At 44.6% G+C, this 27274-nt stretch overlaps 1 protein-coding gene across 1 annotated transcript in view; it reads left to right on the top strand.

The window, feature by feature from the left end:
- Nucleotides 1–6418, top strand: part of LOC143401801 (uncharacterized) — a 197681-nt gene extending 191263 nt beyond the window's left edge. The window contains exon 4 of the mRNA XM_076859426.1: nt 6131–6418. The gene's annotated coding sequence lies outside the window, so the exon portion shown is untranslated. The remainder of the gene's footprint in view (nt 1–6130) is intronic.
- Nucleotides 6419–27274: the final 20856 nt, after the last annotated feature.

Below are 27274 nucleotides of genomic sequence, written 5' to 3'. Positions count from 1 at the left end.
CATCTTCCAGTAGTACCTAGGCTGCAACCAAGCCTTTAGGATATGGGCCTTTAGAGTACACTTACGGTCCAAACCATAGTATCTGGGCCAGTCACTTCACACCCTCAGGTCCTCTGTTTCCTCATCTGCAAAAAAAATGGAGGGGGCCAGCTGTTTGGAAGAGCTCTGAATTCTTAGAGCATGTGACATCAGTAATGAGGCTGGTTGACTCTTTTGTATGCCTCTACTAACTTCCATCATTGTAAGCACACAATAACATGTGTTCTCTCTGGACACCAATTTTCAGAACATAAGCTGCTTTTAATTTTGTATCCAGACCAACATTTCCTTCCAGGAGGAGGCCCCCCATTGCTCCTAGTCCTGGGGAAGCAGCACCTTTGTGAGGTATCTGTGGGAACTGGGGCATAGGCTGTAAGAGAACATGCCATGGGCCCTGCAGCACCCTCCTCTTGCATAAGACATTCCAAGCTCCTTGTGCCCAGAACTAGGATTAGCTGAGAGGACACAGGAAAGCCTCTGCTGACTGGGCTGAAACTGTATCTGGGCTTCGACCCAGGGATGGACATGGGGAGGGTCCATTGAGTGCAGAGCCTGGCGCGCTGCCCTGACACTACAGTCTGTCACCTCTGCTGCTATCATTAGACCGGCTTCCTCCCTTCTTGTCCTAAACTATAGGCAAGGTCATTTCCCTGGAGGCTACATTTTGAGTCTAATTTGATTGGCACACTGCACTAATCAAACTACAGGTTCTTCCCATTCATGTTAGTCTCCTACAAAGTGTAAGGAAACTCTGCATGCAGAAGGCTGGCCTCAAAAAGACATCAGCAGGAGCTCTCCATCCAAGAAAGACCCCAACAACCCAGAAACCCCACCAAGTGCAGACTAGGCCCACTCCATCTCCCCGCTGGACATTTGGTGAAGGCCCACTGTATGACAGGCATGTGCCAGGTGGATAGGGAGTAGGTGTCACTTCCAATCGTCTTGCTAAAACTAAAGAAAGTCCTAAAGAAGTCCTAAAGAAAGACACACCAGAAACTCAATCCTGGGAGCTCCTCGCTCAATGGGAAAATCTCTTTTCAGGCCACAGGTAACCAGATTTTTCAGGCAGTGGTCTCTGAATGACAATAACAGTCAGAACATAGCCAATCTGTGTGGGAGGTGTTGCTCTCATTTCTAGTGAACAGAAAATTAGAGTATTAAAAGAATTAAATCTGTGACTGGAGAGGCTGAGGCAGGATGATCACATATTCAAAGCCAGCCTCAGCAACTTAGTGAGACCCTGTCTCTAAATAAAATATTAAAAGGGACTGGAGATATGGCTCAGTGGTTAAGTGCCCCTGGGTTCAATCTGTGGAACCAGAGAGAGAGAGAGAAGGGGCGGGACTAACTCTGGATCATCACCTCCAGTGTCTTACAGCTGTTTTCCATACTCAACAGCTGCTTTGGGTCAAGCATTGCTCTGAACCCTTACATGGGGACTTGATCCTGAGGGCAGTCCCATGAGATGAGCAGCCATTATCATCCCCAGGAGGAAAGCGAGGCACAGAGAGTCGAAGTGACTCACCCACAGCTAAGAAGGGGCTGAGCAACTGCGTGCCCACCTGCCAGGTTGTACTGTCACTAGGCCACACAGAGCCCCCTTGAGGGCTTTGGAGGGGAGCCAAGCATGGGCCCCCACCTCTGACCCAGCATGTATGGTTTCTCAAGCCTGAAGGGAGATGGGAGGAAGGGTAGAAGGGCTTCAGAGCTCAAATGCTCATTTATTTCTCACAGGTTTTATTCCAAAAGTCATGTGGATAAGCCAGTGGTTTGGTTTCTCAAAACTGATAAAGACAGCTGATGTCATTTCTAACCGTGCCCTTGAGCCTGGGTCCAGGCTCCACCAACCCCTGCTCTGACAGGCCTCTCTGTGGATGCAAGAGTTGCTACGAGCTTCTCATGTCGGCTGTGTCCTTTGGGTGAGGCCAGGAGACCTGAGAGGACAACTGGCCTCAGTATCAGGTAGTGAATTTGGAGGAAAGGCATGGATATGTCTTGGAAAGGCCCTGCTGACAGGAAGGAGAGGCATCGGATCCTGAGGACAAGCCACCAACTTCAGTTTCACTGGGGGCTTCATCTCATGATGTGGAAATGCACCCAGGCTGCTTGAGGGAGGTGGTGAGCAAGCAGGCAGCACGTCTCCCCTGTACCACTCCACGCATTTGCTGCATGAATGCAAAATACTTATAAGTACCAAACAAGCAGAACTCTTTTGTTCTGATTTTGGAAATACCTACTTTTAAAAAAAGGAGGAAGAGGAGAAGGATGAGGAAGAGGAAGAGAAGGAGAAGAAGAATGATGAGGAAGAGGAAGAGGAGGAGAAGGATAAGAAGAAGGAGGAGGAGAAGGAAGAGGAAGAGGAGAAGAAGGAGTAGGAAGAGGAGGAGGAGAAGTAGGAGGAGGAAGAGGAAGAGGAAAAGGAAGAGGAGGAGGAGGAGGAGAGCAGGAGGAGGAGAGAAGGAGGAAGAGAAGGAGGAGGAGGAAGAGGAGGAGGAGGAAGAGGAGGAGGAAGAAGAGGAGGAGGAGGAGGAGAGAAGGAGGAGGAGAAGGAGGAGGAGGAAGAGGAGGAGGAGGAAGAAGAGGAGAAGGAGGAGGAGGGAGAGGAAGAGAAGAAGAAAGAGGAGGAGGAGAGGGAGGAGGAGGAGGAAGAGGAAAAGGAAGAGGGGGAGGAAAGAAGGAGGGGAGGAAGAGGAGAAGGAGGAGGAGAAGGAGGAAGAGGAGAAGGAGGAGGAGAAGGAAGAGGAAGCGAAGGAGTAGGAAGAGGAGGAGGAGGAGGAAGAGGAAGAGGAGGGGGAGCCGACACCAAACTCTGAAGGTCAGGGTACAAAAAAGAAAAGAGATGTGGCCCAGTTACTCCAATGGCTGGAGTAACTGTGTCTCCCAGCAGGTACTGCCACAGGCCAACCTGTGACATATGCCACCAAGAGGAAACATAGACACTCTCTGGGACACAAACACTTTCCCAGCTCCTACTCTCTGCCAACATCAGAAGACAATATAGCTGACCTGACCTAAAACGACTTCTCTAAAAATGCTGTTTCAACAAATAATATCATGGAAATCATCCAAGCTGGGCCTCAGAATGTCATTTAGGGGGGAAAAATGTGGTAATTCTCTCCCACTCCTCCTCCTCCCTCCCCATTCTCCTCCTGCAGGTTTGCTGAAATGTGAGACAAAATCCCCAACTAGGACCAGGGGGGACTAACAGCATCATGGACTCCATTAATGGATCAGGCTCCCAGGGACAACCAGGGATTTAAAACTCCATGTGCATTCCCTTCCTGAGCCAGTAATTCCCCATTTGTCTGCACTTTGCTAAGGTCAAGTCTGTCATCAGCATTAATGTCCGTTTGAAAGATGTTGAGATGCTACATTTAACAAAAGCAACTCGTCCTTCATCAAGGAAGAAGAGAGTTGGCATTCCTCCAGCCATTTCTGGAAAAAAAATTAAATGAGTAAATATCTTCTCAAAATCCTCCAGAAATGAATCCCTGCTGCAGAACGAAATTGCTATCTCAGGCAGAGAGACATGCAGAGTCAGCCCACTGAATGTGGGCACGATCTACTGTCACTGGCACACCTTCACTGTGACTCTGCATGACTTAGGGCTGCAGAGGGCATCAGACATGTCCACTGATCTCAAGTGATGTCAAAATACCATGGATAAAAAGAGCCATCTCTTAGCAAGCGTCTACTTTGGCTTGTGCCTTGTATACACTGCCCCTGATCCTCAAAGCAAACTTTTGCAGCATGTGAGTTATAATTCAACCAGGAAACAGACCAACCATAAGAATGAATTATAATAATAATAAAAATGTATGTCATTTCAAAGAGAGCAAGTTACTAGGGTTGTGAGAGAGGAGAGGTCACTGAGGGTGGAACTGCTTCCAGAGGGCAAGCCAGCAGGAGAGGAGGGGGCAGGCATCCAGGCAGGGAGGGGCAGTCCTGGCCAGCTCTCTGAGAGCTGTGCATAGGAAACTGGAGGAAGAAGGGTCTGGGGGTGTGGGAAGAGGCGAGTGGAGAGATGGCTCAGGCCAGCTTGGGTAGGGAAGGGCATCCTTCCTTTGGTTGGTAGATAACTCCCCCTACCCCATTTCTACACGCACATCTATGCACTTAATGTACCCCTGAATATCTGGCGTTGTCTCAGAGTCCCCAGGGTCACCTTGTCCAGGTCCAGTCTCTCCCTTCCCGGGAAGCCTCCTGCAGCTGCTTCGTCTCCAACTCTATCTTTCTTCTTGACTTCTTGCAACACTGTAGAGGCCACGTTCCTGTGTGGCCCTCTTTAAAGTCCTGGGACAGTCCTGAGTCTTTCACCAGGTCTAGTGTCTCCACAAGACTTGGAGCTCCTGGAGGTCAGAGGTCCTGCTCCCTGTCTCTGGGTCAGCCCAGGATTCAACCCTCGACACTCTGATCTTGGCAGCATCTCCTTCACATAGGCCCAGTCTGGCTTTGATCCATCCTAGATTTGCAGCCAACTCTTTAACCTTTTTCTCGCATTCCTAGTCCTTGTCTCTCACCCAAGTTCTACTCCTCAATCTGCAGCGACCGTGAGATAATTCCACAGCCCCTCCTGTCTCACCTCAAGCATGGTACATCCCCAATAGAATCCCATCTATATTCCTGCAAACCAACTCCTACAATCAGCTTCTTTGCATTTGTCAAATGTATTACAGTTCATTTGATCATGGAAATTTTTATGAAAACACAAATTATAAATGCAATGTTCATTTAATTGAATTCCAACACCCAGACTCTGGCTGCATGTGCTCCGTCTCCACCAAGCATACCAAGGGTTCCAGTAGTTCAAATGTCTGGAATGTCTCATCTCTTCAGCCACTGGTAACTCAACAGCCTGCACTACCTGGTGCTGAGAGCCATTAGCCAAGTAGGTATGACAATTTCCTTGCCAGCGTACCCCATGTTGCTTAGAGGAAGGACTCGTGGAAATGGACTTGCCCAGGTCATCTGCAGTGACATTGCATGTAAGGTGACCTTGCTCAAGGACCAGGGCAGATCCGGGTTTAGGGCTCTCCTTGGGTTTAGGGCGGTTCCAGGTTTAAGGTGTACCCTGCTGGGAATAGGGCGTATCCTGCTGCCTCAGGCGTGCCCACTCCTGTAGTTCCCGTTGAGTTCTCACGGGATTCAGAGAGTATTTGGGCCGAGAACGTGGATTTCCCCAGAACGTGATTGTCGGTGTGAGTTTGGGAATAAAGAATTGCTGTTTGAATCTACAAGGCTGTGAGTGGCTTGTGATTTTGTGCCCAGCCAGACTGCGGCAACCTGGAACACACCTATGAACCCAGAAGTGAGTCCCAAACATGCGGTACATTTTTTACTTTAAGTAAAGTTAGTAGCCAAAGTGATGCAAAAAAAGTAAATACATGCAGTACATTTTTTACTTTAAGTAAAGTTAATAGCCAAAGTGATGCAAACAAAGTAAATACATAAGAGCTGACATTCAAAACTTGTCCATAGCAGGGCCCTACCTTTGATGTCTCACTCATCACTTCTTCCTCCTCCTCCTTCTCCTCCTCTTCCTCCTCCTCCTTCTCCTCCTCCTTCTCTCCTCCTCCTTCACTCCTCCTCCTCCTCCTCTTCTTCCTCCTCCTCCTCTTCCTCCTCCTCCTTCTCCTCCTCCTTCTCTCCTCCTCCTTCACTCCTCCTCCTCCTCCTCTTCTTCCTCCTCCTCCTCTTCCTCCTCCTCCTCTTCCTCCTCCTCCTTCTCTTCCTCCTTCTCTCCTCCTCCTGCTCTCCTCCTCCTCCTCCTCTTCCTTTTCCTCTTCCTCTTCCTCCTCCTACTTCTCCTCCTCCTCTTCCTACTCCTTCTTCTCCTCTTCCTCTTCCTTCTCCTCCTCCTTCTTCTTATCCTTCTCCTCCTCTTCCTCTTCCTCATCAAAGATATTTACTCATTTAATTTTTTTTTCCAGAAATGGCTGGAGGAATGCCAACTCTCTTCTTCCTTGATGAAGGACGAGTTGCTTTTGTTAAATGTAGCATCTCAACATCTTTCAAACGGACATTAATGCTGATGACAGACTATTTAGTCTCTTACATTTAGTCTTAACAAACCTGTGTATCTGCTTTCCAGTTTCATGGCAGAAGCATAAAGCGGAAGTGAGAAGAAAATCCATGGAGGTTATCAGCAAAAGCAAGACAACACTCTGGGAGAGAAGAAACTACTTCAAACCCTAAGAAAGGGATATCTGAGAAAAAGGCAGAAAGCCTCACCTCATTTCGAGAGCACCTCTATTTGAGAATAAAGCACAGGAATTGTTGTATCTTATCACAGCAAATATTTGACTAATATTTCGCCTTCCCAAACTGTTTTCTGAGCCATTCTGTCTGCTTCCTTCAGGACCCTATTGAAGGAAACAAGGTGAGCATTACTCAAATTTCGCACAGGAAGAAACAGAAATGCAGTGATTTACCCCAGGCCCCAGAGACAGAGCCAGGACACCCCGTCACTCTATCTTTCACCCTCAGACACAGTGAGAAGACGGTGGTTATTTCTTTTGGGGTCTCCCATCTCTCTCCTTTTCTTCCACTCTCCAAAGAGTCCTGGAGGCCCAGCCTCTTCCTACTCCCCAGACTCAGGCCTGAAGTTCTGTAAACTTCTCCTGGCTGCTTCCTAGACCCCAGAGGGCATCCTGCCCCCCAAACCCAAGACCAAATCAGTCTTCCCCGAATGGCACCTTTTCTCTGGCTCTCAAATTTACAAACTCCTCCAAGGGCTCCCTCTTCCTGTTAAATCGAACCTGAGTTCTTGAAGCCCTTCAGGATCTGTCTTCTCCCATCTGGTTCAGCTCTGTGTCCCCTCTGTTCTACCCACCCTGCCCCCGCTGAGTGGGACTCCCTGCCCTTGATCCCTTTGGTCATTGTCCCATTATCCATTTTATAAAATGTAATAATCCAAATCATAGTCATTCTTTAAGACCCAGCCTAACTGCCACCACCTCCTGGGAGCCCTCCTTGACTGCTCCAACTTTCATTCCTCGCTCTCTTTTCTATCATAGCACATCTCCCCCTCACTGCTGCCCAGTCTTGCTCTTCACTGTGTATTCTTCCATATGCTGAATACATGTTATTGTTATCTCTTTAATGACATGGGAAGTGTACTAGTGACAGGGACTATGTCCTACTCACTTTTATGGTCCCTGCTAGTGTTGAACACCATGTGCGTGTGGAAAGATCAACAGCAGGTTCCTAATAAATGTGCAGTTATTGTTTGAGATTGGGGCTTCAGTGACTGGGAACATACATCTCTCTGAAGTCAATCTGAGTTGCTGCCCCAAGTCCGGAAGAAGTTTCCAGGCTGGCAAAACTGCAGAGGGGTCATTTTGGGGGGATGGGTGGGTACCAGGGATTGAACTCGGGGGCACTCAGCCACTGAGCCACATCCCCAGCCCTATTTGGTATTTTATTTAGAGACAGGATGTTGAGAGCCACAGCCGAAGGGGCCCCAGCAAACTTCCAGCTGCCAGCTGATGATTGGCTCACAGCGGCCCCAGCAAACTTCTAGCTGCCAACTGATTGGTTCCTCTGTGGTGATGCTCATTGGGCTGTTTCCCCGCCCTTTCAGACCACGGAGCTGCTCATTGGGGGACTTTTTTGGCTCTGCCCACGAGACCCAGCCAATCAGCCTCAAGAACAGGAAGAGTGGGGGAGGTTGAGAGGCTTGTGGGAAGCCGGTGGTGGCAGTTGGGCTCTGAAGCTTTTTCCTGAGGAGCTGTGTGGTTTGGCATGTGTGTTCTAAAAATAAAGTTCGTTTCTTTTGACAAGTGGCTCCTGAATTGTGCCCAGCCAGACTGCGGCAACAGAGTCTCACTGAGTTGCTTAGGGCCTCACTTTTGCTGGGGCTGGCTTTGAACTCAAGATCCTCCTGTCTCAGCCTCCGGAGCCCTTGGGATTACAGGTGTGTACCACCACGCCTGGCTCAGAGGGGCCATTTTGAACTTCAATGTCCAGGCAGGGAAGACCATGGGTTGTTCTAGCCCATCCTGCCAGCCCTCTCTTCCTTTCTTCCTCTCTTCACTCTCCACACCTCTGTGTTTAGGTTAAGACAACTACACACACCCAGCTGGCCTGGGCTGAGCAGAGCTCAGTTCCTGAAAATGCTCTGCTCCTTCTCCCAGAGAAGAACATTCCATAAAAATCCTCTAGAATTAATAATGAACTAAGGCACTTTACAAAAGAATCCAACCTAACAAACTATTTACTTTATTCCAATCACTCTTTCAATGTTTAACAGTGAACACATGTTCTATGTTTCTAGCATCAGAATGTTCATGCTATTTTGAGAGCTGTTTTTTTTTTTTAACTTCATTATTTCACACACGGCACCCATTTTAATCAACATGTTCACAAAGCATCTTAGTAACTCATAATCCATTATGTTCGAGGAACATAGCTTGCTAAGTCCACAAAATGTATTTGAAAATTCATTTTCAGGAGGCTGTATGGTGGGGTGCCATCTAGGCTGACCCGACACAGCTCCGTCAGGGAGGAAACCCTGACATTTCATTTCTTTTTCAGAGTCGCTGCCACAAATCTTTTTACAGGAGCTGCCTCCAGCTAAATACCAGATTGCTCCTCAAGAATGACAGGGAAAGCTAATTTCCACTCCTGCCTTTCACCTGTCTCTTTCACTTAGACACTCAGCCCCGGCAATTTTATCACTGGTAGAAGCAAGTCAGGTTGCTTTTTGTTTTCCTTTCATTTATTTTTAAATTTTTATAGTCGTCTGTGTCCCTTTGTGGCCAATGTGATATCCTACAGGTCACTATCTTCCTTAGTCCCCACGAGGCCAGACTCTCCCGGTGTTGGAATAGGGTAAAGAGATGGAGGCCCCACACCCTGAACATGGCCAGGAAGAGGACACAACAGCTCCAAAGACACAGGCTACCCCATCTGAATGTCACAGATCTCGCCCACTCATCCAGCAGTGGGATCCAACGTCCCCCGAGCAAGCCAAGAGGCATCATCTGAAAGTGAAACCTGAAAAGTCCTCTGATGAAACTGACCCTGAGAAACCTCTAGGGAACACATGTGCTGGGCCCTGGGAGAGAAGTTAATAACAGAGAGCCCAGGTTTGTTCCATCTAAGGATGACGGAGCAGGACAGCATACAAAGCAGGCAGCAATGGGCTGTAGTAAAGGTGCTAACTTTGCACGAAGGGATCTGCCGGTGGCACATACTGGCTGCCCCCTTGGTGTCCACCCTGCTCTTCTTCCATCACCTGACATCCTGATGGGGATTCACTCTCTCTTCTCAGCCATGTGTGTGGGGGGGTTGACTCCACCCCAACTCCCAGGGGTCAGGCAGCCTCTGTGGCTTATGCTATTTGCATATCTCATCTTATTGGTTCAGTGATAGACATGTGACCCAACAACCAATATGGCAAGGAGAGATTGCAGGGGCTTCTGGGAGAGAAAATCTCTTTCTTTTTTTAGAACCTCTGGGAAAAAACGATCTCACTCCATTTGCACACGAGTGAAGACGAATATAATTGCTGCAGCCATCTAACAGGCACCCAAGAGCCAGAATGACATCAGGGCAGCAGAGCTGAGGGAAGGAGGGACATTAGAGACAGATCACACCACATGAACCCTGAATATAGCCAGACCTGAGGCTAGGCTGTGACTGGGCCTTTCAGCTACATGAGTTGATAAAGTATCTTTTCCTAAGCCGAGGTGATTTGGATTTTCTCTTGCTTGCAACACAATAATAGAATTTGATCATAGGTTGGGGAAATGGATGGGCTCCAATATGATGTGATAGGTGTCATAAACAAACAGAGGTAAACACCAAGCAGAATCACAGGCCATAAACAAAAAGATGGTCCTGGTCCATAATTTGACATGGAAAAGGAAAGGCATGTTAGAGAGAAAAAATGGGTGGAAATTCTCATAAAGTAGTGGATCTGGGACAGTGGAAAGTTCTCCCATGTTCTTGGTTTGGGGTGAAGGAGGAGTAGGGGAGGGGAGGACAGAGTGGGAGGGGATTACCAGAGAGACACTCCATCACCAGTCCCCAGTGAACATTCATTATGTCCTCCTTGAATATCACTTTATGAGAAGGAGAAAAATGAGGGAGGGGGGACAAACCCTAGGAATAGTGCATTCTACATTACAGGACACGAGATGAAAATGAGTAGAAAAGGAAATGGAGAAACTTTTAAGAGAGACTTATTTTTTAAAAAATAAAAATTAGTATTAAGGAAAATAAAAGTGCCTATGAACAGCCTGTGGAAGTAGATGAAGGCTCAAAGAAATAGACACACATCCCCCCAATAAAAAGAATTCACGCCTCCTGCCTTAAACACTTTCTTTAAATAAGAAAATGTTTCCATTTAACGGAGCAGGACAGCATACAAAGCAGAAATTAGAAGATTAGAAATCAGAAGAAATTAATTCTCTAAAGGGTACATATGAGTAATAAAGTAAGTGAGCTATAAAGAGCCAGTAGCCTGTGCCTGCCAGTAGCTCAGGAGAGGAGACCCAGACCTCCCCCATTCCTGTGATCTTGGAATTAAATGTTGAAGCCACAGATGTCCAAGATCCATTCAGATCTGAGCTGGGTCAATTTGGAACTGGAGACCCTGACTGATGTCTTAGGATGAGTCCCCAGTGATCTATGAAGTGTCCTAAAAATAAAATAAAACTGTAACTTTATTCATGAATTGCACACAGAAATAGCCAAGATTTGGGAGAAGGGTTATAATTTCTAGCTCTCAATGTCATTTTGCATTGAAAGGAGATACAAAGGGTGTTGCATGAAAACATGGAGCGTTGGGTTGACTTGACTTTGCTTTTCTGAGTCGCCAGGCTTACTGGGTCAATATCACCTCTTCAAGAGCCTTTGTTTCTGGTCCCAGGTCCTTTAGCATTGGCCTCTGTGCTAAAGAAAATAAAAACTCCGCCCAGGTGCCTTTTGATGGTAACAAGTGATAGAACTTATATATCCTTTCAGCTAACCACAGACTTTTGGGGATGTTTATGCTTCAAACTTCCAGCAGCATCTAAATAAATTAAACTCCTCCTGTGCTAAATTGAATAAATAAGCAGATGGGAGAGAGAGAGAGGCAGTTATAATTTTTAAAATCAATATTCTTTTTTCCCCCCTTCTCAGAATACAAAGCAAATCCTTGGAATAGCACCTAAGGGCTTCAGTTTTCTAAAAAAGACTAAAACGTACTTTCACCCTTGAATTCAGAAATCAAATAAAATTGTTCAAAATTTTAGTATAGATGACAGCTCCCCTCCCCCGTCCCCGTGCATCGATCATGAAGACCCACAGGTTCCCAGAGCTTCGGATTCTATTGGTCTCAAGTGGATCCTGGAATGTGCATCTTTAATCAGCACTCCAGGTGATTCTGTGCAGGTAACACAGGATGGAGAACACTCACTTAGAGCAATCGCTGGAGAAAACATTAGCCAGTCGGACGGACCCATCTGGTTGAGGAGAGAGTATCAGAAGTGGCTGGGTCCTTGCGCTCCTGGAGCTGACAGTCTAGTAGGTATAAATGCTTGGAAAAGAAAGATCACTCTAATATGAGAATACACTGTTTTCTTAGTTGTTTCTGAGCAATAGTGTCAACATCTTTTCATTTGTGAGGTGTTTTCTTAGAGATGGTTTATTAATGGAACAGTCAACAAAACTAATATAATAGTCCATAATAAGAGTTTCTGATTAGTGTGATGCAACCAGTACTTAGAATAACCCGAGAGAACATTGGCCAAAAGCAAAGAATCTTGATTTCAGTAGGTGTTGCATGTGCCTATTCCATCTGTCAGGGAATACCTAGTAAAGCTTTCTGGGGTGTGACTGGCAGGGCCAGAGTCATGAAAAATGTGGTGGGGAGACAACAGGAAATGGTGGGGACTGCAGTAAAGTAGAACACTATTTGTCCCCCAGTTCCCACACATGAATGAGGGCCCAGGGTGGTCAGAGTACCCAATGTTTCAAAAGTGGTCAGAAATCAGGCATTTAAAGTGAAATTTCCTGACTTAAAATTGTTGCTAATATGTGTAAAACACAACTATGCTGCCCAGGGGACAAATATCCACAGACTGGAACTGACTCTAGGCCATCGATCTGATATCCTTGCTGCTGTCACTTTCTGAAGCCATATTGTATACAAGTTCCAGTAGATTTTGAAACTATTGAAAACAGCTGGCCCAGGGACCCAAATGCAGCGTCAAATGACTTTCTTCCAGGGCCATAAAGTAAACGTTAGATTTTCCTGCCTCCTCAGTCTCTGTTGCAACTACTCAACATTTTTGCTGTTGAAAGCTGCCACAGATGCTTCACAAACTAGTGGGCGTGGCCATATTCTAATTAAAGCTTATTTGCACAAATAGCCTACTGGATTGTGGATACCACAGTTTTCCTTCTCCTTCTGTACGGCATCTCATTCTGGGAATTTTTGTCATTTACTTAGTGTGATTTATCCAATTTTAGAAAGAGAAATCTATTTGTCATTGCTTAACCTGGAATTCATTGTGATACACATCTTTCAGAAACAGCCTATGCGCCAATGTTGTTGAAATATATCACACAGATGACACCTCAAAAGGGAGGTTCGGCTCCCACAGGGCTCCAGCTGACCCGCCATGATCAGTTCTAGCACTCACAGCTCGGAGACACGCTGATTAACAGTCCCACACTCTTCATGTTCCCTGGGCCAAATGGGCTTTATAACTCCTGTTATAAAGTGGATTTCCAGCTGAGGCCATGTGGCTGGGCACTTGCTTAGCACCCTGTCTCCTTGGAATACTCCATACTGGTCAACACCAATAAAGAGACATGCTACATTTAGCAGCCCCATGCCTATGGTCTCCAACAGAGCTGTCACCCAGCAATTACAGTCTGTGACACTTCCACACTGCTTGATTCCTGCTGCATTTTCCTGGGTCAGGGTGAAACGCAAACTCTCACTTACAATAAACTGTGGCAGCTGGGTTTTGGTCATTGTCCCCAGAGCTGCTGAAGTCACTGTTTCATGACAGTCTGTCCCCCAACTGCCCAGAAGCAGTCACTCCCCAATGCTTCAACTGTCACAGCTGCACACAGGAAGAAAGGGATGAATTGATGGTCACAAGGGCAATAAGTGCTCATAACTGTCCTCCTGGAGAGAGCTGGATGGGCCACTCATTGAAAGGTTATCTCAGCAATTATGTTGTAAGGGAGGTCAGCATAAGGGTGAGAAATGACCATGGCCAGGATCTAGGAGTAAATGCCGTTTAAAGTTGTCCCCGCCTGTGGATACACACAAAGGACCCATCAACCTGGAAATGCGTATACCAAAGTCCCTCCTCCTTGTAGAAACAGCCAGGGCCCCTGAAGTGTGAGCAATAAAGGAAAGCAAGCCCTGGGTTCTCCATCGCCTCAAAGCAAATCACAAATTCCTATTGTTCACTGTCGAGACTGATTTGATATGAACACATCTTCACGTGATTCTGAAAAGCTGGCACAAATGTGCCGTTGAAGTCTGTCAACTTCCTCTCATCAGGGCATCGCCTGGAGTCACTGCCTTATCCGGGTGACCTAAGGTTGCCTGCAGGCCCCTGGTTCTGCAAGGATGGAAGAGGACACATGGGCTCACACCTCCTGGAGGTTACAGAGAGGTGAGGTCACATGAATCTAGGACAGCTGCACAAAGCCATGAGATGCCTTGAGCCAAAGGCTTTTTGCACAAATGGCTTATTTCTTCAGAAAGGTTTTGGCATTGTTAACAGGATGCTACTGTGTTCTGTGTCACAATGCCAGGGGCACACAGGGCATGTGAGGGAAATCCATTAGCAGCCTAAGTGATCTCACTCCATCTTCTTGCCGTCGAGCCTACTGATAAAAGGATGTGCCAAGCTATGGTGCAGCTTAAGTGGGTAAGTTTTGGCTGAGTGCACTGTGATGGGACAGCTCATTGTCTGATAAAACCATGCCTAGATTTCTCCAGAAGTAAAATGGAAAGAGTGCTGGCCTCGAGTCAGAAGATAGGAGTCCCAAGAACAGCTCTGCTCATAACTCAGTGGTTGAGGGCTAGAACCATGGCCCCGTTAAGGCCTCGTTGAAATGTTGACCAGCACCTCGAGGAAGCTGTCATTCATCTTCCTCAATTAGAGATGAGAAACCTAAGACAGAAAAGTTCAGTAGTTGCTCAACTTTGACATCAGTGAGGAAAAAAAGAGATAAAATGAGAAAAGGAATAATATTCAAGGGTTTACAAAAAAATTTAAGAGTTTCGAAAGATAAGAACTAAAAGTTCAAGATAAAAGTAAAAGATGCATAGGAAGAGAGATAAAAAGCAAAGAGCAAAGAGCCAAGAAGTAAAAGAGAGATGAGACTTAGAAATTTTTAGTATTATTTTTCTTTGTTTTTGGTTTAGGCAGTGCTGAGGCTCAAACCCAGGCCTCACATTCAAGGCAAGCACTTTACCACTGAGCTACATTCCCAGCCCAAGACTTAGAACGTTTTTTTAAAAGAATGAAATAAACCAAAGAGTAGAAAAGACATAATTAAGAGTGATAACTTATTTTCATAAAAAAAAAATCTGAGGTAGTTAAAGGTAAGAAACTAAGTGATTAAAAAACATGACAACAAGAAATATTGAAAGGTTTACTCTCGTGTGGCCGAAGAATGTGTAAATGCTTCAAGGCGCTTTGATTGGTTTGTTTTGGCTTTGCCACATCAAATGAAGATCCTCTTACAGAGAAACTCACATGTTCACACTTGTATTTATGGGAGAGATTTCCTGGAGTTGGGATATTAAATCATAGGGTATAATCTTTTTTTAATTTATTAGTATCAAGTTACAACAATTTAGTTTAAAGATATTTGCTGCATTTATTTTTGATTATCAAATTGGACATTTCATTTCATAAAATGGATTAAGTGTTCCAACGAGCAGAAGAGACTGGTTTTACAGACAAAAAAGGACTAAAGAAATCAGGGAAAAAAAAAAAAACAACAAGAAGGGATTGGTCCTTCGGAAGCTACTTTCTTTGTAAGGCGGGAACAGGGAGACAGATGATAGAAAAATCGGTTAGCATCAATCACTTCCAGTTATTATTTTTGTGTGTGTATGATTAAGAATTGAGGCAGAGGAAACTTCATTCTCATGACAACTGAAACTGCCCTGTGTGGGAAATCTGGCGTTGTCTGTGCAGCCCTGATTTCTCAGAAAGTGAACTAAGAATCCTGATTTCAGCTTGTGGCATGGAACGTTGGTATGAGCGACTCCATTTTGAACTTTGGTCTGATCTGTTGGGGCCCAGTGCGGGTGCCTGGTTCAAAACAGTGGCCTCGTGTACTTTCTATTTTATATTAGGTTGCTCCCTATCCTAGATTCACAAATGCCACAATCATTCACATTTTCCTCCTGGTTGATTTATAAGTGATTAGTTTTATGAGTGATTGGAGAAGTGATTGGATCATGCAGGCTCTGTATAAATGTCATATCTTTGTCCTTTGGATTATATATCATTTCCCCCCAAATGTCTTGCTTGTTGATTTTATGGTATATTTGGCCATAAAAGATTTTTTCATTTTTTATCTTAAATTTTTAGAAATGTGCTACCTTTTTCTCCTTGGGTTTCTGAATTTCCAGTCTTGGCTATGGCTATGATTTGGGTAAGGTTCAAGTGCATCCTCCAAAATTTAATTCTAATTGTGAGATAATTCTAATTGAGACAGGGGAGACTTCATCCAGTGGTGCTGAGAGGTAAGGCCTCTGGGAGGTGACTGGGTTAGATAAGTCATCAGGGTGGACCCTCATGGTTAAATCCTGGCAGCTTTAATGAAGAGGAAGAGAGAACAGAAGGAACCACACACACATACCCACTCCCTGCTTCTCACTGTGTGATGCCCTGTGCAATGCCCTGCGCTACCTTGTGACTCTGCCAACAAGAAGGCTGTTATGATTTGGATATAAAGTGAGTCCCGCAAAGGCTCATGTGTTGAAGGCTTGGTTCCCAATGTGGCCATGTTCAGAGGGTGGGGCTTTGGAGAAGAGATTGGGTCACCAGGGCTCTGACCTCTGATAGCTGAATGGACTACCGGGAGGCAGTGGAATCTGTAGGTAGGTAGGGTATGGTTGGAGGAAGTAGGTCACTGGAACCTGCCCCTCGGGACGATATCTTGTCCCTGGCTCCTTCATCTGTCTTTTGCTTCTCAGCTTCCCTGAGCTGAGAAGTTTTCTTCCACCACATTCATCCACCATGAAGTTCTGCCTCACCCCCAGGCCCACAGCAATGGAGCCAACTGACCATAGACTGAAACCATGAACCAAAAATAAATCTTTCCTTCTTTAAGTTGCTTATGCCAGGCATTTTGATCACAGCAAGGAAAAGCTGACTAACACAGAGGTCATCACCAGGTGTGGTGCTCAGACTTTTAGAATCACAAGGGAAAAATAAACCTTACCCAGTGTTTGGTATTGTGTTATTAACAATAGAAAATGGATTCGTAATGTTAGGAAAGCACCTTCTCCCTAGGTTGTTCATGTCATCATCTAGATGTGTTACATGATTCGTGTCATGTTTTACATGGCCAATCTTACCCAGGAAGTGCTGGGTCTCCATCATCATCTTTGAAACTTCCAGCTCAGACATTGCAATTGATATGAAAACTTGGCCTCAGAGAAAGTCTCAACCCTTCACAATCCTCCAAACATCATAGCGATTTCTTCTCCATCTCCCTGTCTGCTGCCCCACTAACCAGATCAAAATTTAGCAACAAGAAAAGCACAGTCTTCTCAAAGCCTGTCTGTCACCACACGCCAGGGACAACGCTCAGAAATCACTCTCTTCCAGATCGTGGTGAGGAAAAATCTTTTTCTTTCACACAACAATAAAGTGCAAATTGTGTTGGACTGTGATAGAAGGGGTCAAGAGAGGCGATAGCCAAAGCAGTATTTAGTGTGAGGACTTTTTCTCCCAGGCAGGTTGTGTGATATTCTGGGTATGACTGAAGCTCCCATTTGGATCACAGTTACTCTGTCCCCATTGGGCACAGAACCCTGGGCTCTGAACCAAGAGACAGAGTATGCCAAGTGCCTTCTTTGTTGTTGTTGGCATCAAAAAAGACATTCCCCCAGCACTATTTTTTTCCCACTGCTTCCTTGGGATTGCAAAACTGGGGAGGGGGACGACCAGCTTAATTAGTAACACAAAGTTAATTCTCATCTGCACTCACTTTACATGACCCAGCAGGCAAGAGGAATGTAGAGATGGCAGTACAAACAGCTCCGGGGCTGGAGGCATCTGGGTAGTCTGTACTCCACAAATGTGTGCTTGCTGGCCCCCAAGAAACTTCCCAGAGGCCTAGTCTCGGAATTTGCACTTTTGAAAATAGGATTTCATGTATTCCTAGGGAAACTCAGGGTTTGTTGAACTGACTGATACCAACCAGCCTCATTAAGGTCTGATTTATAAACCAACTGGTTAGCTTTATGACATGAAACAAGTTTGCCAGAGACTGTTTCAATTCAGAGAGGCAGAACTGGCCATGAATACTTTTAAGAACTAGAAAATTTTAAGGCCATGAACAGAGCCCAATGAACCCCACTACTCTCCTGCTACCGAGGACCCTTCTCTACACTGGAATCTCTGTCTTTACTACACTCTTCCTTTGCAAACCCTGCATCCCACCACCCTTATGCTCGCCCTCCCTCCCCACTTCAGTGCTGTTCCTCAGGGCTTCTGTTGGTCTTGTTCTTTCCGTTCCTGAGACTTTACACCTTCACAGTCTGCATTTTGAGATGCCTTTTCTTGATGTCAGATGGAAGAACCTTCTAGCATCACCAGAAAGCTGTTATCTAAGGTAGAACTCTGGAGGGATGACGCCAATCATTTGTGGATCAATAGGTCCGATCTTAGATCCTGGACTGTGTGAGCTTATTGAGGATTCACCTTCATTTGTAGGAAGGTGTCATCTTTCAACCTACTACAGTGAGTTCGACTTAACAAGAAGAAATAGAAAGTCACAGAACATGGGTCCAGGATGGTGGGAGTTTCCTAAATGTCCTGGGCTCTGGTTCCCTTCTCATACCCACTACCTTGTGATAAAGGAGAGGCCCTCCCTGTCCCTCTTGGGTCAGTTGCAAGAGCCAAATAAGGTAGCATGTGTGAGCCTGAGTTATCTGGAGTCTGGTGCACCTCAGCTTCCCAGTATGACAGTTGTCTTTCACTGAAGCATTAGGTAGTCTGATTGAGTTAGCACCCACTTTAAAGTATGACATGTATTTTATGTAGTCAATGCATTCTTGTCAATGTGTCGTCAATTGTTAATTTTTTTTGGAAACTCTGCAAGTTTTCCTTCCATGGGCAGGGGACGGTGGGAATCAAAATTTTCATGCTTTGCTAGCTCTTAATTATTATGGTTTATAATGGTCTTCTGGGGAAGCCTGCAAATGGTATACTTTTTATCTTTTGTGGTAAAATATCTCAATAGGTTATCACCAAATGAACACTCGTGGGACATCCCTCAAGAGCATAAGAAATACAGTGTCAATCAAGATGGTGGTTGCTTCTAACGGTAGGGTACACAGTCACAGGTCCTTCTTTGTGATCCATCACCCGTTTCTACCCTACCCTTAGAAGCAACCACCCTCTTGATTTCTAACACTAATGTTTAGTTTTGTCTGTTTTTAGACTGGACAAATATGATACTTTTGTTGGTTTCTTTGTATCCAGCTTCTTTTGTTCAATATGTCTTTGAGATGTATCCATCCTTTTAGAATATAGTGGTAGTGGCTTATTTACACTGCCATACAGAATTCTGGGGCATGAATCCTGTCTCCACCGTAATAATGAGGCATGTGGGCTATCTCTACATAATTATGCTATGAACACTCTTCACATGTCTCTTTGTGTCTGTAGGGTCTATTTCTGGAGATTATACATCTAAGAGTGAAATTGCTGCAATGTGTGTACATTGTCACTATAGTAAATAGTTACCAAATGACTCCCAAGATGGCTGTACCTATGTACCTTCCTACTGCCTAGGTACAAGAGTTCTGGTTGTTCTATATCTTTGTCACCAACAATCACGTCTTTCATTAGCTACCTAATTTTCATGAAGTATCTGTGGAAAACTGCTATTTTTATGTATTTCATTTCTTGGTTTTGCTGTCATAGATGCCAAGAGAGTTTTAAAATATTCATAATAAGTATATTTTAAAATGTGGCAATAACAAAATTACAATATCGCTACTTATTTGGAATTCAGCTATATTCCAACAGGCTAAGGCCCATATGTGCCTCTGTTCCCCCACCTGCTTGACCATGACCCTGATGAATCCCCTACACACTTAAAAATGCTAGTCTAATAGGTTATCAGGATTAAACCTTTGTCTTTTATGTAGTTATCTTTTTCTCATTTTCTCTAGAAAATAATCTTTAATATTGTGAGATAATTTTAAAAGATCAACTTTTAGTTTTTATAAGGAAACGAGTTAGTTCTTTATAAGCATCAGTTTTCATAAATATGGAGTTGGTGCTGTCAGTGTTTTTGAGAACATGCCAAAAGAGCATGTGTCACACAAGTCATCTGCACATGTTTTTGTGAAGTTCCTGACAGAATGACCAGAGAGCATTTCAGAAAAGCCATTCCCAAACTCGCAAAATTGACATCCAACACTGCCACTGTCCCCAAAGAAAAGAAAACAACAAACTGGAGAAATCCTTGATTCTCATCAGAATGAACAAAGTCAAGGATCTGGCTCAGTGACTCTCATCAGAAGGAACAAAGACAAGGATGTGGCTCAGTGGCCAGAGGCTGCAGTCTGCCCTGCCAGCCCAGCATTCTTGCATAAGGCTGGCCTGCCCCAGGGTAAGGGAGGCATCTCTGCCTCTACTCTAGCTTCATTTGGAACAGATCTTATACAGGCTCAGAACCCAGAGTTGCAATTAAAAGATAAATGCTCATTTTTTCTTTGAACGGTGCAAACTGGGCAAGAAGAAACAATGCTAACTTAAAATCAGAGGGGAAAAAAGACAAAAATTTTCACAGTTGCTAGGTCAACTGGTAGGAACACGGACAAGCAGACTTGATGCAAGAGTCCCCAACACCATCAGGTCTTCCCTCCAAGCTCACAGACTCAGCTCCAAGCCAGGCACTTCCTGCAGGGCCGTCTTCCATTGCTTCCATTTGGGCAGGAAATGCTCCATAGTCAGCAGTCATGCTTCCTTTTCCAGAAAGTTCTGCCCTTCTCCCCAGTCCAAAAACTCAAGGCCTTGAGGAATTGAAGAACATTTCCTCTCCATAAAATGATCCTGCAACTATCTGACCTGACACACGAGACACATGGCTCTTTCCATGTCACTGGAGGTCACCAGGAATATTGAATACCCTTTAGCACCTTCAGTTTTCCTCATGGCAGAAATGCTCTGGGACAAGTGTAGCTATGTCCCTCAGAGTACAAAAGCACACACATGCAGTGATCTCAGCTCCTCCAATTTCATTATAACACTATATAACATAATCTAGGCATTTTCTATGAAGATGTCACTTTCAATCCTTTCTTCTGGGCATTGCCCTTTCTTTTAATATCCAAGCAAAATGGTGAGATGGGATGGGAAAGGCCAGGTATGAAGCAGCCCAGTGGAAACAAAAGAGTTTCATTTGCCTCGACAATATGAACATTTTTGGAGCATCTAATATATTTTAAAAATGTATTGCTGAGGTACCTGCCAAGGACATAGAGACGTGAAGTGGTGATCACATCCTCAAGAGCCTTTAATCCAGTGGGTTTTCTTTCACCCTCTTGTCACATCTCTGAACATCAGCAAAGGTGGCTGGGAGTTGATTTCCTACAGAAGTTGGGAGTGCCAAGGTCCAAAGAAACAAAGTGACTGCAGACAGCCAGGTGTGACTATTGGAAGGGAAGCCAATGACTGATTCTCTAATACATCAGGATGGCCTGCAGTGGGAATGATAATGCAAATCTATCAATTAATTCTCCGCGGTTTCTGCAGGCATTCAGGGCATGCGACTGTCCTTCTCCTAGCTGTGAACCTTTGTCATCACATTTGCCCACAGTAGAATTTGGCAAGCCTGGGGGTATGACCAGATGCTTCAGAGGAATGGGATCTAGCTCACTGGGGCCCGTTTTCTTGTGAGGAAAGATCTCTCTTTAACCAGCATTCTTATGTGGCTGCAAACAAACAAATCACACTGAGTTCCAACAAATTCTAGGTGAAATTAAACAAAAATTTAAGTTTCAGGTAAGGAAAAAAAAAAGAAGAAGGGGGAGTATATTATATTCTTGATGAGGGCAAAGGAAAGAGACTGACTGCTGTTGCCTGGCAACACCCCACAGCTTCCGGTTGGGGCCCTGACTATGGAAATGACTTCCTTTGTCCTCACATGTGCCTGCCTGGCTGCTAAGCATCCTCTGGCTGCTGAGATCACCCCGTGCGTGAGACCAGAATGTCTACCCACATTTGCGTTACCCTAGAAATGGCCTACTTCTGAGCTTCTTTCATTCCCAGGAATCCAAAGCCCTTCTGTGCATAATATGGATATTATATAATCTATATGCAAACAGTATATATGTACACATAGGCTGCTTGAGTCAGTTCTTTGGAATGACTCTATTCCTCCCTGTCAGCTGCCAAATCTGGCAGGCCAGCCAACACCCAGCTAGGCCATGTTATTCATCACCGTACAAAACCAGGGTTTGGCCCCTCTCTTTCTAAGAATCCCAGAACACAAAAGCTGGGAAGGGCTGGGGGATCCCTCACTTCTCCCTTGACAACCCTGGCCCCTTCCTGGGGTTTAGATTAAGCATTTGGCCCCAGCTATTGTGAGCCTGTCTTCCTGGTGATGGAGCACTTGTGGCTTTGTTCTTTGGAGAGCGCAGAAACCCAGTCTAAGGAACAGCTGGATGTGCCAGAGGGAGGGCAGTGCAGCCTCTGGGGAGAATCCCATCGACCGACCGAGGCTCCAAGTAGCAGGAATGTTTGTGGCATGAACTCTTTCATTTCATAGCAACTGTATGATGTAATCCAAGTGTCTGCCATCGGGATGACAATTCTCACGTCTTTCTCCTGGAGGTCACCCTCGCCTTCACAGCTAAGAACAGTAGCTTGAATCCGTTCCATGTTCATTCTGAAGCTCAGTGCCCCACGTCTCCTGGGAGTCTCAGAAGAATTAGATTCCTCTTGGTATTCTCTCTCTCTTCTCCTTTTCCCTAGAATTCTCCATCCTAGGGCCTCATCGTGTTACCCTGTGCTGTTCCTCTTCCTTCATTCCTGAAGCACCACCAACACAGTTCTAGTGTGCATAGTAGGCATTTTAGTGAAGTTCAGAATGGAGAAGGAATTACAGCAAATTCAGGTGATAACACCGCTGAGCATGTACAAGCCAGAACAGCCCAAAACGCCAGTTTCCCTACTGATCTCTCAACACTCCACACAGAACAATTCTGTGACCAGGTGTGTGGTTTTTCTCCAAGCCAAACAACTCTCCAACACCAACTGGGCATCCTATAATTCCATTAAATTCTGACGCTTGAGTTAGAGGCGGATCCTACAGTTAAGGGCTCGGTTCCATGAGATTGCTTCTCGACTTTGGTTGCCAGTGGATACTACTGATAAACTGGTATAAACCGGGAGTCCCCACAACTTCCTCCTTGAGCAGATAAAACTCAAGAACAGCCATATGAAAGAGAAGCATAGAGTGATGTAAATCAGCCATCTGAAGCTCTCTGAACCCTGTCTTGTGGGTTTTTCTGGAAGCTTCTTTACATAGGTATGATGGATTGGATCATTGGCTGTGAATCAATTCAACTTTCAGCCTCTCTCTCCTTCTAGCAGGCAAGGTGGGAAGAGAAGGTGGAAATCAAAGTTCTAACCCTCTAGTCATAATTTTGGTTCCCCTGGCAATCAGCCCTCATGCTGGGCCAGGAACCTGCCCCACCGGTCACTTCATGAACCAACAAAGACATTTACCTCTTTCAAAATTCCCATGGTTTTAGGAACTGCATACCAGGAAGTGGGGGCCAAATATATATTTCTTACTATAAATCAGTGTCACAACATGAGACACCAGTCGGACATTTCCTGGCCGCCTCACCAGAGACTTTCTCATGGGCATTCCTTCCTCCCAGGGCTCCTGCCTGGTGATATCTACAGGGATTCTGGGTCTTTTACTACCAATCATCTCCTCTCTTTCAGATTATGAGCCCCTAACCCAAAATTCCTGCTACTTATAGTGCAAAGTTAGTCCTTGCACCCAGGCAAGTAAAATATTTGCTTCTGGATTAAAAATAATCTAACCAATTCTTTACTCAATCAAAAAATGAGATATTTTTCATGTCTACCTATAAGCATTGTTAGAAAAGTCTCCTTAAAATACTATCATGATATATTTCAAAATAACTGGAGGAGTCCAAAGGGTTCCAGCAACACAGAAATGATAAATGTTTAAGGAGATAGAAATGCCACTGACTCCATTTGGTCATTACACATTATGTGTGAGTATCAAATTATCCTAATTACTTAGTACCCCATAAATGTGTACAAATGTTATTAGTCATAATAGTAAAAATTAACTAATTAATTAATTAAATGAAATCACTCGCATGTTTAGAAGACCTCACTTTTCTTGGTTGAAAAGCTTCACTGGCCAAAAGATAAATGACACGGTTCCCATAGAATGGAGATTTGCAGCAATCATTGTTTCGTAGCTGTTTTTACTAACATGTAATTTCCAGCTACGTTGTTCTCAGACTCCTGGAATAACCCACCCTCCATGAAAGTATATCATTCATGGCTCATGGAGTAGGGATCCTCTCATCTGAAAAATGAGGGCACCTGGGCCAGATCACCTCTGGTTTCTTCTCGAAGCCCATGCTCCCTGGATCTATAAGTGCACCCGTGTCTCTCTCCCTGCACATGGAGATGGAGGTGAAGGGGAGGTGAACGGGTGTGAGGCAAGACCAGTGGTTTCTGATGTCCTTGCTAGTAGCAATGGGCTGGAATGATTCTAAAAGCATTCACTGAACAGTTTGTTCATTTAAAAAATTACAGATTCCCAAGTTCTACCTCTGGGAGATTCTAATTTAAGATATCAGGCAAGAGATCTAGTATCTATATTCTTAAAAAGTAAAATGAATAACTCTACAGGAAATTTTGGTTTTATACACAAAATGTTTATAAACCATTGGATTTTTACTACAATCAACTATGATAACCAAAACTGCAGGCTAAAACAATCAATTTGAATTATCAAAAAGGAAAAATTATACTAATCTCCTTAAATAGATTCATTCTCAAGTATGAGACTATACAAGCTGATTTGGTTTTGACATAATAAAATTGTGAGCCTAAGTGAAGTAAGCCAATCCCCAAAACCAAAGGCCAAATGGTTTCTCTGATACAAGGATGGTGATTAATAATGGGGATGGGGAGGTCAGTGTGGAAGGAATAGATGAACTTTAGATAGGGCAAAGGGGAGGGAGGGGAAGGGAGGGGGAATGGGGGTAGGAAAGATGGTGAATGAAATGGACATCATTACCCTAAGTACATGAAGGAAGACATGAATGGTGTGACTCTGCTTTGTGTACAATCAGAGACATGAAAAATTGTGCTCTATACGTGTAATATTAATTGAAGCACATTCTCCTGCCATGTAAAACAATTTAGAATAAATAAAATTTTAAAAAAATTAAGAGCCTTTCCAAAGGAATGTTTTCATCAAATAGTCATAAAAATGTAGAGTAGCAACCAGGGCTTGTGGTTGCTACCACATGACAGGAACATGTGGTAGAAGAAGTCTGTTCACCTCATGGCAGCCAGCTAACGAGAGAGATCGAGAGAGAGAGAGAGAGAGAGAGAGAGAGAGAGAGAGAGAGAGAGACTGACATTCCAATATCTCCTTCAAGGGCACACCTCCAGTGACGTATTTTCCTTCCACTAGACTCACCTCCTAAAGGTTCCATCACCTCCCAATACCACCACAGGCTGCAGACCAAGCATTCAATACCTGGACCTTTTTTTTTGCGGGGGGAGCGGGGAGGCGGTAAGGACATACTCCAGATCCAAACTATAGCAAAAGTGACACAGTCTGTTCCTACTTATTTAGAGAGAAAAATGTCCTCAATGAAAAAGTAAAGTTCAAAGCGTGTATTAAGCATAATGCATAAGGCATGAAATTCCTTGCAAATGTAGACAGAGAAAATATTTATAGTTTCTTTAACTCTTAGTTGTAAACAATAAATATTTCCCCATTAAATGTGGAAAAGAGATCATTCTAAAGGAACTAAAAACTCCTTTACAAAACACAAGTAAAACTTTTTGTTTCAAAATATGTTTTTCCTTGCTTTTGTATTAGTTGTCACTGCTATATAATAAATGACACCAAACTTCCGTGACTTAAAAAACAATAAACATGGGTAAATTCATAGTTTTTGAAATCTGGGAGTGCCTTAGCTGGGTGGTCTGGCTCGGGATCTCTCATGAGGTGGCATCCAGATGTTGGCCTGGGCTGCTGTCCTCTGCGTGATGGCGTGGGGTGAGGGAGCTGCCTTCACGTTGACTCATTCCCGCGCCTGGGCAAGTTGGTGCTGGCTGTTGGCAGACGGTCTTCACCCCTTTCAACATGGACTCTCCATTGGACGCTGATGTTTCCTGATGACACGGCAACTGGTTTCTTCCAAAGTGAGAGATCCAAAAAAGAACAAGAGAGCAGCAACCAGGTCTTTGATGACACAGCACTGGAAACTCCGTGGTGACTTTCCACAATACCCTATTCATTCACAGGTCAACCTCACTCAGTAATGGAGGGGACTCACGAGGACATGGATATCGGGAGGGAACAATCACCGGGGGCATCTTGGACACTGGTTAGCACACTGCTTGAAACTAAAATCAGACCTCATTATTGGGCCTAAAATACCATTAACTATAAAACATCTTCATTTCATTTTACAGTAAGAAAGGAAAAAAATTGGCCAGTATTGGGAGACTCTCCAAAGAGTCCTGGACTACCAAAAGGTATACCTTCAGTGTAGGGGTAAATGAGAAGTCCATTCTGCAAAAGTAAGCAGAATTCTTACAAATCTCACTGGCAGTGATGAAGGTGGAGAAAAGGTTCCCTGGAAAAAGGTTCCCTGAACTCGAAGAGGTAGGGCCACCCACTGAAGACACATTTTAATAGAACTATCTGAAAATGCTCTTCTAAGAAACTTGATTTGAATCCAGTCTGCACACAATTGTACAACATATTCCAATTTTAGAGAATGATAAAACGTGGGAAAATCTGCATCTTAAAAAATCACAAAAATACAGTCAGTCATATCAGCGAAGACTTAGGGGAAAATGTCCAGAAATAGATTCGAGTCAGCATTCCTCAGGGCAAGATTATGAAAATGGAGTCTTGTGAAAAAAGAACAGAACCGAGGCCCATCTGCTGTGTTCTACTGGCCAATACCGTGTCCTTTCTCATGTCAGTTTCTTAGACTCAGCTAATTGCAGAAGCAGAAAGAGAGGAAAAGTAGAAAACTGATCAAGGGAATCGTGTAGAATCACTAGAAGTGGAATAAAATTTAAAGTAGACCCACTTATGTCCAGGTCCTTAATTGCTGTGTTATTTTAAGCAAATTGCTTTACCTCTCTAGGCCTCTAGTCTAATCAGTCCTATGACCTCAGGTAAGGTCAAGGCAATGGCTACCTGCAGAGTAAGAGCTAAGTATCACGTATATGGAACACCCAGCGTGGCGCTTACGATGTGTGCTCAGCAGCAATGGCTATTAGTATGATTACCATCTATCAATTTCTAAGTTCCTACTCCTTTTTGGAGATTTCTTTTTTAAGTCTCAGGCAGTAATTCCCAAGGAAGACTACCTTCCTCCTGTGCTCATTCAGTAATAAGCATGAACATTGCTGAACTTCTGTCTTAATTGAACTGGAATCTTGGACTCTGGTGTTATTTCAGCTGCACAAGCTTGGTGGCCCTGCCTCCTTCCCAAAGGGCTGAGAGAGGAACCGGTCCTAGGGTGGGGATGGCCTCCTCAGGCCATCACCAAGAGGACTCCAGCAAGGCTCCATCCCAAGGAATGAGGCAACCTTCCTGGATGGGAGATTTGGAATAAGTGGCTCTTTGTTCTACAAATCTTTAGCAAGTATCTGCTAAGTGCCAGACTCAGGACCAGGTTGCAGCGGCACAGAGAGTAACAGAGCCTGGTCAGTGAGTGTCCTTGAGAAGCTGGTCATCTGGTGGAAGAAAGAGCGGA

Source organism: Callospermophilus lateralis, chromosome 6 (genome assembly GCF_048772815.1).
Source record: "Callospermophilus lateralis isolate mCalLat2 chromosome 6, mCalLat2.hap1, whole genome shotgun sequence".
Taxonomy (NCBI): Eukaryota; Metazoa; Chordata; class Mammalia; order Rodentia; family Sciuridae; genus Callospermophilus; species Callospermophilus lateralis.
Note: the sequence above shows the minus strand (reverse complement) of the source record. Positions and strands in the feature narration are given on the sequence as shown.